We start from the raw sequence: 20,551 nt of genomic DNA on the forward strand, positions 1-20,551 counted from the left end.
TCACCAAATCATAATGGAAAGAGCAATTATTTCTGATTTTGTACCAATCAGCCAAAGATTCCTTTCCAAATGTGAACATCAGGGCTTTTTATATGGTGTATCACAGCATAGGTCTGGAAGCAGGCATTTTCCAGAAACAGGAAAAGAGTTCAATCACTAAGGAGAGGAGCAGAGAGTAGATAGCTGGCCTACTGAGGAGAGCCTGCCCTTCTCACTCAGTGTCAAATGAGCAATTTTTTGCTCTGAGGCTGAAGCCCAATGGTTCTCTGCTTGTATTCCACTGACCTCTATGAATATTTGCTGAATTTGTCAAGTAAATGACCTTTAAGTTCTGACCAGGATGTCTGGCCTATAACCCACCTCTAAGAAAGATTTTTCTCAGTGAAGAATTTTTGTTTCATCTCCTGAATTGCCTGAGGGCACCTGTCAGCAAGTTTTTGACTGTTTAGCCAAGCACTTATCTGGCCTTTAGTGAGACATATTATTTTTTCACTGTTGTTACTATTTTGAATTTATTTAGATTTATTGTATTGCATCCATATTATTTTCTAATTATATTTTAATATACTTGAAGTATTTCAGTGGTGGTCCAAAATACAAAAAGCATTTTTTTTTGGTGGGATTAGCTTTGAAAATATCGACTTATCTTTCCCAAGTTGATTTCACATTTCACCTCGGGTCCTTCTTTGACATAAATGCCTAAACTCTGGGGAAGGTTCGTAAACACACACCTGTTAAGGTTACAGTTTCTAGAAACACTTCCACATATTGGTAAGTGACACTATCATCCATTCCATGCTTAAGCCAAAAAAATCTGCAATTTATCTCAGTATCTGCTCCCTCACACATCTGGTCCTAATCCAATTTCACCACCACAACCCAAAGATACAAAAACAAACAAAAAACAAACAAACCTCCAGAGAAATGCCACAGCCATCTTCTAGCCACATCATTCCCAGCCATTTAGACAACAGATATAACTTCCTAACTCATCTACCTGTTGCTACTCTTGTTTTTATAACATTACCTTTCTCCAAAAAATCACACTGCCATCTTGTAAAATGGGAATCAGGTTGAGCTCTGGGAGTTCCCTTCAAAATCTTTCAATGCCAATTCTAAGTTTTAATAAAGTGTAAACATATTTCATGGCCCATAAAATGTCCTCCACAATTCGTCCCAAACCCACCCCTCCAGCTTCATTACCCACATTCCTCTGCACCACACACTGGGCAAAATGCAATAGTTTTTCTTTGTCTTATGATAGTAACTTGTAAAGATGGTCCTGCCTTAGGATCTTAGGATTGTTCATTTCTTCAACTCAATGCACTCTTGTCAATGTCTCAACTCCAGTGTCACCTGCTCAGGAGGCCCTCCTTGACAACCCATCTCAACCAGACATCCCTTTCGTTCTGGTCTCTTTCTTCATCCATCACATAATTCCTTTCCATCTGCTTATTTACACCTGCTGTCATCTTGAGTTTTTGTTTACTTGTTTACTGTCTATTTCTCCTTATTAAAGTGGACACTTCATCTGAGTTAGGACCTTGTATGTTTTAATGCCTATTTCTCCTAAAAAGACTTTGCTATAATACTTATTACTAAATACCATAATCATTGGAGTTACAAATAAGGCAATTAAACTATACAAAAGAATTTCCAGATAAGTGTGATTTTTACCATCTAGTGGAAAACTCAACTTTTTTAACTCTTTTTTTTCTTTTTATGGCTGCACTTATGGCATATGGGAGTTCCTGGGCTAGGGGTCAAATTGGAACTGCACTTGCTGGGCTATACCACAGCCATAGTAATACTAGATCCAAGCAGCATCTGTGACCCATACCACCCCTTGCAGCAATGCCCGATCCTTAACCCACTGAATGAGGCCAGGGATTGAATCCGCATCCTCATAGACACTATGTCAGGCTCTTAAACTGCTGAGCCACAAGGGGAACTCTAGAAAACTCAATTCTTGGATATGGAATTTGAAATGAAAAATTTCCAAGTATCTCTTAACACGGACAGAAAAACATGGTTCTAAGATATCACATTTAGGAAACATGTTCCTCTGGAATTCACTGGGAATTTAGAGACTAGAACTGAAGTTAAGGGACTGGCAAGGCCCCTCTCTCTGGAGGCTCTACATAAGTCCCCTCTTCCAGTGCCCATTGGGAGCTGACAGCCTTGGAATACCCGCATCTGTAAATTAATCATTCCCAAAAGGTCTCCTTCCTGTGTGTATCTCTGACTATTTATAAGGACACCAGTCATTTATTCAGGCCCATCCCCATGTGGTATGACCTCATTTTAACTTTATTGTATCTCCAAACCCCTACTTCCAAATCAGGTCATATTCACAGGTAATAGGGTTAAGACTTGATTACATCTTTCTGAAGGAAAGGCCTCCACCCATTACAGAGATTCTCAGAATGGTATTGAAGAAAGGCTATGATGGGGCTGTTTAGTCATGGTGTACTGAACTCAGTGTGCAGCCAATGTATCTAAATCACTTTATCATGAATCTGCAGCTAAACTGTTCTCATTATGAAATAATTTCTATAATATTTTTTACTTCTGTAGGAATATTTTCTGAAAATATATCTGAATGCAAGGATATAGTCTGTCATAGGAACTTTTAAGTACTACACTCCTATATTTGTTGTAATTAATAGTTAACTTCCCTGTAGGTCTAAGAGATAGACAAGGATTATCATAAATGTGAATTCAAGTACTCTAGCTTAAGAAATTTGCTGTTCTAAGTAAACACTCCAATAACCTGCATTTTTTTTCCTGCTTTTTTATGGCTACACCTGTGGCCTATGGAGTTCCCAGGCTAGGGGTTGAATCAGAGCTGCAGCTGTTGGCCTACGCCACATCCACAGCCATGCCAGGTCTGACCTGTGTCTGTGACCTGCACCAGAGTTCACAGCAATGCCAGATCCTTAACCCACTGATCAGGGCCAGGGATCAAACCCTCATCCTCATGGATACTAGTTGGGTTCTTTAACCACTGAGCCACAGTGGGAACTCCTAACCTGGCTTTATATACTTGTGTATTTAGCATAGCTGGTAAGATAATGTTCCAGAATTTAAATCTGCTCTAGGTGAGCTGGACTTTGTACTGTGACATATTTATTTAGATGGTGAATTCAATCTCATTTCATCCCTTGTATAAAACTGCCTGTAGCAGAGGACACAGCCCTTTGTTTCAGTGATACTCTTGGATTTGAATCATGATGAGTATTGTAGTTATCCAGATGGAAGAATTGAGGTTCAAAGATTCATATCCCTCTTTACAACACTGGGAAAATCCCACCTGTCTTGGAATTAAGCCAAATTATCTTGTTAAAGATTTAAGCTGTTAGCATTTCTTCAATAGAAATATAATGCAGTTTTTTTTAAAAAACAAATTTTCAAAACATGTTTCAAAGCTGAAAATAAAATGCTTATTAAAAGAAGAAGCCATTTGTAAAGAAGACCCTTGTATTCTCTTCATTGCATGCTTTTACTTTCTTAATACTATACAAAATCAATAAAAAGCAAAGACTTCTTCCAATATGATGCTGTGAACACAGGGATATAGCTTCCATGGCAAAGAAAGATGTGGGTATTTATGCTGATGGCAGTGATGCATACCTACAAATTAAACATATAAAGAAATAGATTTTACCTTTTTACGATTTATAGTCTTGCAGAAGTGTGTTTGGTTAAGGAGATCAGGGATAGAAATCCAGAATGTAACTGTAAAAATAAGTAGGGACAGACTGCATCTCATGAATGTGAATGCAACAAGAGGGGTTAACACCTAAAAGAAGTTATACAAGTGCCTCTTCGCACTGACTTTAAATAGGATCATATTTATGTGTTTTTGGTAACCACAAGCATCTTTATTTTACTCATCTGCAACTTTATTTTCTCCACCCACCAGTGGATCCCATTACTCCCGCAGGTAACTGATGTCAGCAACCAGATGGATGACCTTCCATAACTTATGTAACTGCATGTTCATCCACAAAGTCACACCTACATTTTGCCATGTTTTATAAAATTAGAATTAAGTTCACAGTTGGGAATCGTGCATTGCTCAATAATACACAAGAGGAATCCTTCCAAAATAAGCTAACAGTTCTAACTCAGTCACCTTATTTTCTTCATTATATTCCGTTGTATTTAAATTAATGTCCCCTCTTTTAAAAGTTTCACTTTGTGCCATTTAGCTTTCATGCAAGACCCACATTAGTATTTGTTTCACTAAACAAAAAAAAAAAAATCCATAAAAGATTCACTTTTATGAAAAAGTGCAAAAAGCAAAAATAACATTCAGTGTTTGTTTTGCAGCAAGCTGTGTACCTGAACAGGGAAAGCAGCCGTGCCAAGCTCCTTTCCTGGGAAGTACATTCAGTTTCTTGGCATCAAGCCACCATGACTTTTTACAGTGTGAGCATCTGTGCTTTACTCCCAGTTATTTTGTACATCCATTAGCAAGATGTGTCCTAAGGTGACAGCTTCTTTGCTATTATCCCATTTCAACTTGCAAAAGATTTCATGAGAACACTCTACTTTAGGTTAGTGGGAAATCTATATTCCATAATTTATGACCCCATTCACTTTCAGGGGTCCCGTATTTAGTATTTCGTTTTTTAATATACTGTATCTTTGTATAATGGCCTTCAAATGGTCTGTGTATGAGACAGATTTGCACAAGTGGAATCAGTGATTGAGGTTTTTTTTAACTTAAATAGTCCCAAATTGTATTTATATAAAGCTGTAATAATCTTTACCCTATCAATGTAAAAACATGAACATATTCTAATCCATGTTACCTATCAATATTTTTAATATCTCATATAAATTTACACTTAGAGCTACTAGTATCATACACATATATTTTATAATTGGACATAAACCTTATTGAATTTCCTGCTCAAGTAGTTTACCAAATTTCTCATTGATTCATTTGTTTTTCTATTTTGTAAGAACACTTTTCACATTACTATTATCAAATGTTGTCATTTATTCACAAATACATTTCCCAATCTTTTGATTTTGTATTTCTATTGATTGTAATTTTGCTCATTGTAGTTGTTTGGTGGTGGTGGTGTTTTCATTTTTACTTAGATTGTATTATTGGATCTCCTGTGTATGGATATGTAATCTAGAAAGGATCTAGAGTCTGAGTTTATCTCTCTTTGGGGATCACAGGTATGTAGGCAGAGTGGGTTCCCTTGTAGAGGTTGGGTTTCACATGGCCAGTCATTCTTGCAGACACTAGGATAGGACAGAAGCACAAGAACCTGAACTTGGACAAAAAGAAGAAACAATCCCCTCCAGGTTTCAACCCTAGCACCCATCGCTTAGTCTTTGTATTCTCATAAAGATTCTAGGTATTTGAAATTTTTAAAAAATATTCCTATATAATTAGTCCCACCAACTGATAAATTACTTATTTTTCAGTCCTATAAATCAAGGTAATAACTCATCTCTAACACAAATCCAGTTCTCATCATGAAGAAAGTTTAGCTCCCATGATTCCTAAGATCACTATAGATGCCAGAAAATCTGTGAGAGTTCCAATTTTAAACATTTAGCCCTATTGTTACCAAAAGCACATTTGGACTTGTCAGAAAATGAGCTCTGATGTTTTCATTCAGAAAGTATGCACAATGACTCTAAAATCACTTCAGTTTTTTCCTCTAACATTTGGTTTTACAATAATGATGAAAGTCTACAACTGTCCCATTTCTCAGTTACATGGGAGTCTACTCATTATAAATCAGACCCAGGCTGGTGAACTTCTAAGATTCTCTAATAGTGAAGTCTCACTCACATTGGCTAATTATACTTCAATATCCATTCAGGAAAAAATAATACTATCTGTGTTACTTGATGCAGTATTCTAAGTCATTACACATGTGCTCGCTTAAGAGTGTAGATATATTCAAAGTCCATTCTTACTTTGCCCATCAGAGACTTTATAGTTCTTCCCTTTGCCCATGTGAGACATCCCACAATCACAGTGAGAATCCAATTTGATTACAATCCAATTCCAATACAATCCAATTCTCAATTGGAATCCAATTGGATTTGATTGTGCCTCCAAAAGGTCAAGATAGACTTTGTTTTTAAGGGCCACAGCTGTGGCACATTGAAGTTCCCAGGCTAGGGGTCAAATCAGAGCTGCAGCTGCCAGCCTAAGCCACAGAGCAATGTGGGAATCAAGCCATGTCTGCAGCTCTACACCATAGCTCACAGCAACACTGCATCATTTAACCCACTGACTGAGGCCAGGGATCAAACCCACATCCCTCATGGATACTAGTCAGGTTCACAACCTGCTGAGCCACCGGAACTCCTAAGACAGACTTTGTTACTGGCTCCTAAAAAGACATTTGTGAAACCTCTTAAATTCATATTTGGGTACTATTCCTATTTATCAAATTGTTAAAATATATACTAGCTCTAATTAATAAAACTAAAAAATACATTGAATATCACATTCTATTAGCTTTTTGATTTTTTTAAAACCTTCTAAGTTGGATAAGTAATTATGCCATTATTAGAAATTCAGGCAAGAGTTTCAACTATACAGATGTTACAGGACCCAAGAATACGTAAACCAAATTTGCCAATTATTCCTTCTTACCAAGATGGTGTTGGCACAACTGGCCAGAAAGACACAAGTTCCCAGGGACCCAGGAAGGCCTGGCATGGCCACCAAGACTCTGTTATCCAAAGTGTTCAGTAAGACAGCAGAAACCAAAACTAGGGTCTGGTATAGGGAGAGACTGAGATTTTGCTTGAGTTTTTATTCCCCAGTTAATCACTATGTATTTCATTGTAAAATATTTGTAATTTTTTTCATACATACAAATAAACTGAACTGCAACAATGAACTGATTCAAATGTCAGCTTACATACCTACAACCAGCATTCTGAGCACTACCAGATACACACACATACACATATCCTACAACCTTGCTGCATGAAGCCAGTAAGAAGTAGGAAACTTCCATTTCAACCATGTCTTAAAACCCATCCCCTATAATTTATCCTCTGTTCCCCTAATCATTTATTTCTTCCATTATGGAGGCTCTTGTTTAGTGGTTGAAAACACTGACTCTGGAACATGGCTCCTGGGCATAAGCACTGGTAAAAATTGCTTGTTAATTTATAACACAGGGTAAATTATTAATCTTAAATTTCATGTGAAAATAATATCTACTCTTCAGGTTGTTACAGGGACACTGACATAATCTAATTACATTCCTAGTTGAAGGTCGGGCACAGATTACCTATTTCATATATTGCAGCTATATATTTTTTCCTCATTGTCTACTTAAACGCTTCCTATTCTTTTCAAACATCCAATCTCATTCACTTAGCTCATAGTACAAATATTACCCTGCCTGACACTATTTATAGAAAACAGAATCTCTCAGATCCCTTATAACTTTCCAGCCTGAGAATTCATGTGTTTCCCTCTCCTAGTTACAGTGAAATACATGCTCCTCATATTGTGTCCACATTTGCTCCTGATCCCACCTACTCAGATGTCAGAGATCTCATCTTATGTTCTTATCTTTGGCTCTCTTTTTTTCTTTATATTTTTATTCTTATCCCCACCTTCCTCCTATCTGAACCTCTCTTAAAACTTAAAAGCAACCTAACAATACAGTTCCATTTCACTTTAATTCCTCATCTCCATTGACACAGTCCTCATTAATATTTCCCCAAAATTTCCTTATTGATAAATCCATGAACACGATCAGGCTTTAATTAATTGACCCGCAGCATTGTCTTTTTATTCTTCATAATTTCTGGTCATCATTTTCAGTGCTTCTTGCAGTTACCACTTCCTCTATCAAACATATAAGTATTGTTGTTATTTTAATTCCTCTCACTCTGACTCTCACATGAATGAGGATATATTTATGCAAAATAAGAATTTGCTACTCTCATGGAACTTATCTTACACTAATGAGGTGGTAAGTGCATACACAGTAATCATAATGAATATTATATAATATGTTAAACATGGTGTTGGGTATAAAAATAGAGCAGCATAAGGGGTATTGAGAACATAATGCAGAAGAATATTTTCCCAGAGTTGGAAGGAGGAGAGTGAGACATAAGTCAACCTGCAAGAAAAGCATTCTAGGAAAAATGGTGAAAAGCCATAAGGAGTATGCATAGGAGGGAGATGCTTTTTTTGAGGAAATTAACATCAGTAAGATGAATGAAGTCAGTGAGAGACTGGAGTAGAAGTTGAATAGAAAGATTACACAATTATACTAGTAAGGTGACATTAAGCCAAGTAATGTAGGGTCATTGTATTAACTTCAAATTTCAAATGTCAGCTGAGAGAATAAAAAGCCACTGCAAGATTTCAAGCTGGGAAGTGCCATGACTGACTTATTTTTAAAAGGATTACTCTGAGTGCTATGTTGAAATAGCTTTGAATGGAATGTAGGTGGCAAGATTCTGAAAAGGCATAAGCACTAAGAAGCTATGCAGTCATCAAGGGAAGGGGTGATGTTAGTTCTGACCAGTGACAACAGAGGATGTTAATCAGAAGTGGTAGGAGTCTTGATAATTTGGAAATCCAGTAGGATGCCTTGACAGTTTGAATTATGGCATGTGGAACAAACAGAGCAAGTCAGGAATTACTCTTTTGGGGGGCTTTTTTTCCTAGCATCATTGTCCCATAGGTTGTTGCTGCCTTATTAGTCCTACAAAGTCTTCATGGATTTTTTGTTGTTGTTGTTTGTGGGGGAATTGATCTGAAAAAAAATGCCCTACCATTAACTGAAACAGAATAGAGCCTCTCTCTCTGAAAGTCCTTCAGAGATGGTCTCCCATCTCAATTCAAACTTGCAAGTACCTGGAATCTGGGTCTCATGTAAGTAAGAAACAAGGAAAATGTCAATTTTATATTACCCTTTGCTTAGTTCTACCACTTCTGATTAACATCCTCTGTTGTCACTAGTCAGAACCAACATCACCCCTTTCCCTGATGTATATGCACATATGGGCATATAGACACATTCACATAAACATGTATAAAATACATACACATATACACATGTGTACATATACATTTTTAAATGGCTACCTAAATGCAATTTCCTTAGAAATTCTACTGCATTCATCCTTTGTTGTTGTTGAAAACAAATTCTGTATTATGTTTCTGGTATCTTTTGGAGAACATTAGAAACACTGATGATGTAAATAAAAGAAATAGATCACGCCTTTCATATAAACTCTGAATTTTAAGTACTCCTGAAATTGGATCAAGAATAAAAAAAAGTGAAGTAATTTTAGCCCTGAGATATATAATAATAATTAAACCATATGTTTTGTCAAAATAATATTTTCTAAGAGATTATAGTTTAATGTTTACCTCCTCAATTCTTAATGGAAAGGGATAAAATTTCATTAAACTGGACCAGTCCATTGTTTCTTAGATGGGAGACTCATTGATCTGTTTTGGCAAAAGACACATAATGAGGTAGGGAAAAACTCACAAAACCCACATCTTTGAAGCATATGCAGCTGCATATTAATGACTGCATCTGTTATGTTCTGCCTAGAATTCCCTATCTGTAGAAAGTTGCATAACCACTCTCGAGAGACTTAAAAGGTTTCCATTAATTTGCAATGGCAGCAATTAGCAGAGATGATGCTAAACCTTTCTAGATTTCAAGCTGTCAGTGTCTGGTCATTTAAATGTGAGCTTTTGGTAAATTTGCACTATCAATTGATCAAATGCAATTATATATATGAAAAATACTTTCCTGGATAAACACTTTTTAGATACCTAGGTATATTTATAAATGATATAGTCCAAGAATTGAACACAAGGTATATAATGATCTGGTAAAGAAAGGAAAGAAATATCAAATCACCTACTAGAAGAATCTCTTAGAGATAAAAATCACTGAAGTTATAGAAATGGTAAGCCACTGTCTTGGAGAAATTCTGAAGTCAAGGCATAAAGGGAGAACATAGGATCAGTTGTTAGGAAACCATATTTGTAACACTTTCCCATACTAAAAAAAAAAAAAAATAATGGATTGCCATAAGCGAATCCAATTTCCTAAGGTCATCAGGTTTTACTTTGACAGATTTTGAAGTTGAATTAGAAAATACATTCATAGAAGAGTGGTATCAGCAAGATGGCAGAGTAGGAAATCCTGGCCCAAAACACAAGAATTCAGCTAAAACTTCAAAAATTTCCTCTGTGGGAAATCCAGAAATTCATTGAAAAGCTCCTGCATCCTAGAAGAACACAAAGCCATACTCACTGAAGTTGGAAGGAAGATTCAGGACACAATTTAACTAGAGTCCCTTCCTCCAGTGCATGGCCAAAGGATCATGAAAAGATTCCGCAGCTCTCAGTCTCACTCAGGAAGGAAAAGGCTTGATTTCTGCATCCACAGTCACAACTTCCCAAAGAACGAGCATGTGTCTCATCAATCTTGAAGATCTGATGGGTTGGCCACCCAGTCGAGAACTGAGGCTGTAGCTGGTAGATACTGTAGATTTAGACCTTCCCCATGTGTAACACACATGAAAAATTCCAGCTCTCAGCTTCTGATTGTGTAGGGAAAGGATGATCCACCCACCCTACTCCACCAACAGGTATCTGACTTCATGGTCTTGGAGCTCTGATGAGTCTAACCCCCTGGGAAGAGGTGGCAGCTTAGACTGTAGGCAACATCTTTCCCTCAGTTAAGTGAAGAGTAATGGGAAAAGATCACAGTTTCCTACTTCTCTGGGAGGGAAAGAATTGGTAGAATCTCTGACCAGACTTATTGATGAACGTCTTCTGAAAAACTAGTCTATGAAGACCGAAAGAGAGGCCTGCTTTGTCTAATGTGCAGACACCAAAGCAGTGAGTTAAGGAAGATGAAGAAGAAAGATGTTCCAAACAAAGGAAAAAGATGTATAGTCTGAAACTGACTCTAATGAAGTAGATTTATTGATTTACCAGGAGAATTAGAAATAACTGTTACAAAGATGCTCACTTAAAATTAACAATGCATGAATAATGTGATAATTTCAAAGAGATAGAAAGTATAAAAAAATCAAATAGAAATCACAGATATAAATATATAATAACAACTTATAAATTCACTATAGAGATTTAATATAGGGACTAAAACAGAAGAAAGGATTAGCGGACTCAAGGACAAGTCATGGGAAATAATTCAGTCAGGACGAAGAAAAAGAAAAAATAATGAACACAGTTTAAAGTACTTATGAATACCATCAAAAGGACCAAGATGTAAATTACAGAAGTCCCCAAAGAGGAAAAACAGGAACAGAAAGTTTATTCAAAGAAATAATGGCAGAAAATTTCCCAAATCTGGGAGAAGAAATGGAGATCCAGATCCAAGAAGCCCAAAAACACTATAAAAAATCTGTACTAAGGCACATTATAATCAAATTGGCAAAAGTCACAAAGAACATTTTGAAAGCAGCAAGAGAAAAGCAACTTGTCACATTTTCAAATATCAATTTTTGTGTCCATATCAGAAATTTATTATTATTATTATTAAAGTATAGTTGATTTACAGTGTTTCTTCAAGTTCTGTTGTACACAAAATGATTCAATCACACACGTTTCCCTTCTCAAGAGAAATCCTGCAGGACAGAAGAAGAGAGAAAATATTCAAAGTGCTATATGATAAATAAATAAATAAATAAAATACTACGAATATTCTGTCAAAAATGTCCTTCAAGAATGTACAAGAGAGAATGATTTGCACAGATCACAAAGCAGAGTGAGCTGGTCCCAACTATAACTGCCTTACAAGAATTGCTAACAGAATTTCTTCAAGTTGCAAAAACAGGATATTCAACAGCAAAATGAGAGCATAAAAATGTATGAACATTGTTGTTAAAGATAAATAGATAAACACAGAATACTGTATAACTGTAATGGTGGTAGGAAAATCAATTATAATTCTAGTAAAACTGTTAAAAGATTAAAGTATTAAAAATAACTATAACCAAATACATATATTAAAAGATAAACAATATGAATAGACATAAATTGTGACAATAATCACAGAAAGCAGGGAGAGAACACGTTAAACAAGAGATTTTTCATGCAACTAAACTGAAGTTACTTAGCTTAAATTACAGGGAGAAATAGGCTTTTAAGATAAATTATTAAGACCTAAAGTAACCACAGAAATATATCTATATAAGGTACATGAAAGGAAGAGAAAGGAATAATATCAACACACAAAAATACAAAAAACACAAAGGATGACAACGAAGAGACAAGACAACAGTAGAAAATGAAAAGGTTAATTAAGAACTAGTGAAATGGCAATAGTAAGTCCTTTCCTACCTATAAATACTTGAAATGTAAATAGATTAAACTCCCCATGTAAATAGATCAAACTCCCCATAAAAAGACAGAATAGCTGAATGAATAAAAAAAAAAAAGCTCAATTAAATGCTGAGCACAATTTTTAATTTTTTTTTGAAACTCCATACTGTTCTCCATAGTGGTGGTACCAGTTAAGTTTCAGCAATCCCAACCCTGGGCATATATCCAGAGAAAACCAAAATTCAAAAAGGTATATGCGCCCCAATATTCACTGCAGCACTATTTACAACAGCCAAGATATTAAAGCAACCTAAATAGGCACTGACAGAGAAATGGATAAAGATGATGTGGTACATACATAAAATGGAGTATTACTCATCCCTAAAACAGAATGACATAATACCATTTGCAGAAACATGGATGGAACTAGAGATTAAAAGACTAAGTAAGTCAGAAAGGCAAATATTGTGTGTTATTTATATGTGGAATGTAAAAAAAATGATAAAGAAAAGCTTATTTATAAAACAAATAGGTTCACAGGTTTCAAAATCAAACTTATATTTACCAAAAGAGAAACATGGTGAGGGGATAAATTAGGAGTTTGGGATTAACATAGACACATTACTATATATAAAATAGATAACCAGAGTTTCCGTTGTGGCTCAGTGGTTAACGAATCTGACTAGGAACCATGAGGTTATGGGTTTAATCCCTGGCCTTACTCAGTGGGTTAAGGATCCGGAATTGACATCAGCTGTGGTGTAGGTCACAGACTTGGCTCAGATCCTGCATTGATGTGGCTCTGGTGTAGGCCGGCAGCTACAGCTCCAATTAGATCCCTAGCCTGGGAACCTCCATATGCCAGGGGAGCGGCTCTAGAAAAAGCAAAAAGACAAAAAAAAAAAAAGAAATAACCAACAAGAACCTACTGTATAGCACAGGGAATTCTACACAGTATTTTGTAATAACTTATATGGGAAAATAATCTGAAAAAGAATAAATGTATTCACATTTATAACTGATTAATTTTGCTATACACTCAAAAATAACACAGCTTTGTAAGGCAACTGTATTCCAATAAAATTTAAAAATAAAAAATAGGAGTTCCCCTAGTGGCACAGCAGAAATGAATCCAACTAGGAAACACAAGGTTGCGGGTTCAATCCCTGGCCTTGCTCAGTGGGCTACATATCCAGCATTGCCATGAGTTGTGGTGTAGGTCGCATATGCAGCTTGGATCTGGCATTGCTGTGGCTCTGGCGTAGGCCAGCTGCTACAGCTCTGATTAGACCCCTAGCCTAGGAACCTCCATATGCCACAGGTGCAGCCCTAAAAGGACAAAAGACAAAAATAAATAAATAAATTAAAAGAAAATACATACAAATAAAAGTAATAAATGTTCAGTACAAGAAACTCACAACAGATTTAAGAATACATGTAGGCTGAAGTTGAAGGAATGAAAAAAAAAAAAGGAACCAACAATAGGTTAATCTCTAAATACACAAACAACTAATACAACTCACCAGCAAAAAAACCAACAGCCCATTTGAAAAATGGGCAAATGACCTGAACAGATATATTCTCCAAAGAAGATATACAGATGGCCAACAGACACATGAAAAAATGAACAATATCCCTAATTATTAGAGAAATGTAAATCAAAACTACCATGAGGTACCACCTCACATCTCTCAGGATGGCCATCATTAACAAGGCAACAAATGGCAAATGCTGGAGAGGGTTTGGAGAAAAGAGGGGTCCCTTACACTGTTGGCGGGAATGTAAACTGATACAACCAGTACCGAAAACAGTATGGAGGTACCTTAGAAAACTAAACTACCATATGATCCAGCAATCCCATTCTTGGGCATATATCCAGGCAAAACTTTCATTGAAAAATATACATGCACCCCTGTGTTCATAACAGCACTATTTACAAGAGCCAAGACATGGCAACAATCTAAATGTCTATCAACAGATGAATGGAGTAAGAAGATGTGGTATATACACACACTAGAAGATTACTCAGCCATAAAAAAGAACATAATAATTCCATTTGCAGCAACATGCATGGAACTAGAGACTCTCATACTAAGTGAAGTAACTCAGAAAGAGAAAGACAATTACCATATGATATCACTTAGATCTGGAATCTAATATATGGTGCAAATGAACTTAATATATGGAAAAGAAACAAACACATTGACTTGGAGAATAGACTTGTGGTTGCCAACAGGGAGAGGGAGGGAGTTGGATGAACTGGGAGTTTGGGGTTAATAAATGCAAACTGTTGCCTTTGGAGTGGATAAGCAATGAGATCCTGCTATACAGCACAGGAAACTATATCTAGTCACTTGTGATGGAATATGATAGATGATAATGTGAGAAAAAGAATGTGCGTGTGTGTGTATGCATGTATGACTGGCTCAATTGGCTGTATAGCAGAAATTGATGGAAGATTGTAAATTAACTATAGTTATTTAAAAAAAATTCAGTGGGATCTTACTGTATAGCATAGGGAATCATGTCCAGTCTCTTGGGTTGGAACATGATGGAAGATTGAAAAAAAAAAGAATGTACATATATGTATGACTGGGTCACTTTGATGTACAGCAGAAATTATGAAATACTGTAAATCAACTATGCTTTAATGGGAAAAAAAAAGGTATTTGGTTTCAGTGGCAATCAAAAGAGAGTAGGGATGGGTATACTTTTATGAGACAAAATAGATTTTAAGCCAAAAATTGTAATGAGACAAAGAACATTATACAATGATAAATGAGTCAATTCAACAGGAAGATATATTTCAAATATATATCTACCCAATTTTAGAACTAAATCTGCAAAGTAAATCACAACAGAACAGAGAAACACAGCAAAAAAAAAAAATAGGAAATTTCAATAGCTCATTTTCAATAATGGATAGAACTTCAAGACTCAAAGTAAAGAAAGAGCAGACTAGAACACTCCAGGCCTAACACCTAACAGATGTATAAAAGGCTCTATGCAAAAACAGAAGAAATCATTCTTCTCATGCATACACATCATCAAGACACAGCTTATCTTAGGTTACAAAAAAGTCAAAACAAACCTAAGATTGAAATAACACCATGCATCTCTTACAACCACAAGGATGTGAAACTGGAAATTAGGAAGACTGGGAAATCCACCCATATGTGGAAATTAAACTACACAATCATGAACAATGATTAGGTCAAATAAAACAAAACAAAAAAGAAATTAGAAAAGAATTCAAAACAAAACCATAACATACAAAACTTACGGGATGTTTAAAATTCAGTAGTAAGACACCAGTTCACACTAATACCTATGTTTAAAAAAAGAAAAATTTCAAACCAACTACTAAAATTCATACCTAAAGGAGCCAGAAAAATAAGAACTCAACCCAAGAATAGAGGGAAGGAAAAAAAAATAAGAACAGAAAATAAATGAAATATAAAATATAAACAAAATGGGGAGAAAAAAGCAATGAAACATTTTTAAGATAAACACAACTGACAAATCTTTAGGTAGGCTAAGGTTAAAAAGATGATTCTAATAAAATCTGAAATGAAAGAAGATACATTACATAGAAATGAGGAGGATAAGGCAACAGTCAAATGTCAATAAACTGGATAACCTAAAAGAAATGGATAAATACTTAGAAACATACAGCCTATCAAGATTAAATCATGGAAATAAAAGTCTGCAAAGACTTAAAACTAACATAAATTAGTAATCAAAAACCTCCCAATAAAGATAAGCTCAGGACCAATAACTCCTGATTGGAACTACCAATTGGTGAACTACCAATCTTCAAAAAAAATTAATAATAGTAATCCTGCTCAAATTCTTCCCAAAAATTAAAGAGGAGGAAAATCTTTCAAAACATATCACTTACATTTAACACCAAAGAAAAAAACTCAAGAAATGGGCAAAGGTTTTAAATAGACATTTTTTCGAAGACATACAAATTGCTAACAGATGTATGACAAAAATGCTTGATGTCACTACAAATCATCAGAGAAACATTAAGGCAAAACCACAGTGCACACCTGTCAGGATGGCTATTATAAAAATTAAAAAGACAATATTGGGGAGGGTGTAAAGAAGTTGAAATCTTGCACACTGTTGGTGGGAATATAAAATAGTGCAGCCACCACAGAAAATAGTACAAACAATCCCGAAAAATTAAAAATAGAATTACCTAATGATTCAGAAATCCCACTTCTGGGTATTTACCTGAAAGAATTGAAATCACAATTTCAAAGAGATATTGTCACTCCTATGTTTGCTGCAGTACTATTCATAATACCTAAGATGTGAAAACAAACTAAATGCCTATTGACAAATGGATGGATAAAGGTACTGTGGTATAAACATACAATGGAGTTTTATTCGGCATTAAGAAGGAAGGAAATTTTGCAATAGGTGACAATACGGATGAATCTTGAGGAAATTATGCTTAGTGAAGTTAGCCAGTCACAGAAAGACAACTATTGCATGATTCCACCCCCACAAGAAATCTAAAACAGACAATTCATACAATGAAGATAGAATGAAGGAGTGAAATGGTGGTTGCCAGAGACTGGGGGGAGGGGGAAATGGGGTATTACCAATCAATGGTCATAAATTTCTCTTCAGGAAAATTAATATGCATTAAAGATATGACATAAAACATTGTACCATAAGTCAGCAATAATACATTCTAAACTTAAACGTTTTTAAGAGGGCAAATCTCATGTTAAATGTTCTTAAAACAATAATTTTTGAAAGATAATAATTAACCTATGCTATACATCTTTTCTCTCGGTGATATGAGATATTTAACACAATTACTGCAAAACAAAATTGAGTATTTCCTAGCCTCTTCCAGCCTATAAATGATCTCTCAGAATTTTTTTTTTTTTTTTTTTTTTTTTTGCTTTTGCAGGTCACACTCATGGCACATGGAGGTTCCCAAGCTAGGGGTGGAATCAGAGCTATAGCTGCTGGCATACCCCACAACTACGACAATGCCAGAGCTGATCCTTGTCTGCAACCTACACCACAGCACAGGGCAACGCCAGATCCTTAACCTATTGAGCGAGGCCAGGGATCGAACCTACATCCTCATGGATCCTAGTCAGATTCATTTCCACCAAGCCATGATGAGAACTCCCTTCAAGGATTCCTTCTTATCCAGTGTTTTATAATTGAGAAGTGTCAAAGTGATTATAACAAATTATTAACAATTTTTATTTGCCACTCTTGAGGACTGAAAAAAAGTAGTACTTAAAATGTCAGAAGAGCAGCAGAAGCAAGTACAAATAAATGAAAGCCTAACTCAGAATGAGTAGAACACAAAGAGATTTTTTATTTCTCAGGTAACAAGAAGCCCGGAGGTAGGTTATTCCTGATGTTAGGTCAGACTGAAGAATATCAGCATCTAAGTCAGACTCCAGATCTTTGTAATTCTCCCACTGCAGTGTCAATCAAGAAGAAACTGGAGTTCCTGTCGTGGCTCAGAGCAAACAAATCTAACTAGGATCCATGAGGATGCAGGTTCAATCCCTGGTCTCGCTCAATGGGTTAAGGATCCAGCATTGCTGTGAGCTGTGCTGTAGGTTGCAGATGCGGCTCGGATCTGGCATTGCTGTGGCTGTGGTATAAGCCAGCAGCTACAGCTCCGATTCGAACCCCTAGCCTGGGAACCTCCATATGCCATGGATGCGGCCCTGAAAAGACAAAAAAGAAGAAAATAAGAGCGGATGCTTGAATCGGGAAAACAAAGGCTTTCCAAGTAACCTCCAGAACTGTGTCACATACTTTACAGTTACAATGAAGACATGACTTTTTCAATTTCCAATAATCTGTAATAGAATCTGACAAATGAGAAGCAGCTTAAAAAAAAAAAAAAAACTGGTTAAAGAAGCTGTTCATATCTGCCACAGAGGGGGATCTACAAATGGCTGGTAGAGGAGATAATTAATTTGTTCCACAGTCATATGTTCCAGTACTAAAAAGTATTATTTAGTCTACCTGAGATCAATCATATAACTAGTATTGCTATTTCCCATTTACCTATCTATAATTTTTTAGTACACTCATGTATTTTTATTTATTTTTATTTTTGTCTTTTTGCCTTTTCTAGGGCCCCTCCCACAGCATATGAAGGTTCCCAGGCTAGGGGTCTAATCAGAACTGTAGCCATTGGCCTACGCCAGAGCCAGAGCAATGCCAGATCCGAGCCATGTCTGTGATCTACATCACAGCAACGCTGGATCCTTAACCCACGGAGCAAGGCCAGGGATCGAACCCGCAACCTCGTGGTTCCTAGTCGGATTTGTTAACCACTGAGCCACAATGGGAACTCCATCATGTATTTTTTAAAAAGTCAATAAAAACTCTCACTTAGGACCATAAAATCCTATTTGTCAGTGAGGAGGCTGAAGAGTCAAGTTTAACTATTTTGTTCTAGATAAAAACATACATGGGATGGGAATTTTAATCTAGATTTCACTGACTCCATTAAGATGTTTTTGTCCACCCAGTTCTCCAGTTTACATTCATCTGTCCCCTCACAATGAACAAACTCCAGTGAGAATAGAGATTCCCTCTGCCTTGTTTTCCCCTGGATTTATAGTGCCTAGAACAGTATTTGCCAAGTGTTTAGCACCTGCTAAATAAATCATTGTTGAAGGGATAAATAGTGAGCCTAAATAAATATCAACTTGTATTATCACTTATTCAGAGTAAATAAAATACTAGCAGTTTCTCTGCATATCCGTCCTTGTGTGTCTCGAGATCAGAGATGCTATTTCACGACATCTCAGATCCATACAACAGTGCCCAGAAGCTCACAATTGTCAAGGATCTCTGGGCAGTAAAATGCTTTCATAAAGTATATGAACCTTCTATAGAAGAGGACAAATCACCACCAGGGTTTCTCTGACATAATCATGTCTAAAGCAAGCCTGCACATCAGAAGCATTCATGTACTAACATCGGCAGAGAGACGTGACCAAGCAGAAGAGGGGGAGGAGACAAAAAAATGCACCATTCTAGAAGCACAGCACTCTGGGGCCTTTTGCTGGAAACATAAGCAGCCTCCTGAGCTCCACAACCCTGCAGCCTTCTCTATGGTACAAAGATTAATGTTCATAATCATACGCTTGACTCAAGACCAATTTTAAAATTCTGTTCAATAAGTCCCTTTGAGAGAATTTAAGAAACTGTTATTTAGTTTAAAATGAAGCTTATATCAAGCATAATTGGAATAAAAGACTTTTTGAAAGGATCACTCTGTTAATGGGAATATCTACTTGTGTCTATCAACTTATTGCTGTTTTCCAATGCTGATCAATTCATGGCACACATAAAAAAATTTCAGTTCAAGATGAAGCACTATACAAGGCTCAAACTTGCCTCTACTATTGCTGGATATTAAGTTAATTGTTATAATATAAATTTTGTTGACACCTTAGCATAAAATTGATTATGGCATAAAAGTATTTCTTCGGTTGGTCTCACATATGGAAAGTCTTAATTGTAGAGCTCTTGGACACAGAAATATATCTTCACAGCAATAATAATAAAGAATTGATTTTTATCTACTAAGACTGCATAGAGCATCTGTTATTCAGTATTCAAAGGAGTGCTTCCAGCATGCACAGATGGAAAAACAAAGCCCTTTTAAAAGTTGCATCATTTTAATGAAGTGTACTGAATATAGTATGGCACTTTTCAAAAATTATGAAAATATTCATACTAGTAAAACATTTGGTCAACTTTTTTTAAATGGTCCAGTTACTTTTCCCATATAGATTATCACAGAATATTGGGTAGAGTTCCCTGTGCTATACAGCAGGTCCCCGTTGGCCAGTCATTCCATATACCCCAGTGTGCATATGCCAGTCCCAAACCCCTAGTCCATCCCTCCCACCACCTGTCCCTTTTGGCAACATTAAGTTTGTTTTCAAAGTCCACAAGTCTGTGTCTATCTTTGTAAGTTCGTTGGCATCATTTATATAAGCAATATCATATACAATCTGAAAAAGAATGGATGTAAATGTATGACTTAATCACTTTGTTGTACAGCAGAAATTATCACTACAGTGCCAATTTATTATATTTCAATACACATTTAAAAAATAAAAATGGCAGTTCCTGTCGTGGTGCAGTGGTTAACGAATCCGACTAGGAACCATGAGATTGCGGGTTCAATCCCTG

Source organism: Sus scrofa, chromosome 1 (genome assembly GCF_000003025.6).
Source record: "Sus scrofa isolate TJ Tabasco breed Duroc chromosome 1, Sscrofa11.1, whole genome shotgun sequence".
NCBI lineage: Eukaryota > Metazoa > Chordata > Mammalia > Artiodactyla > Suidae > Sus > Sus scrofa.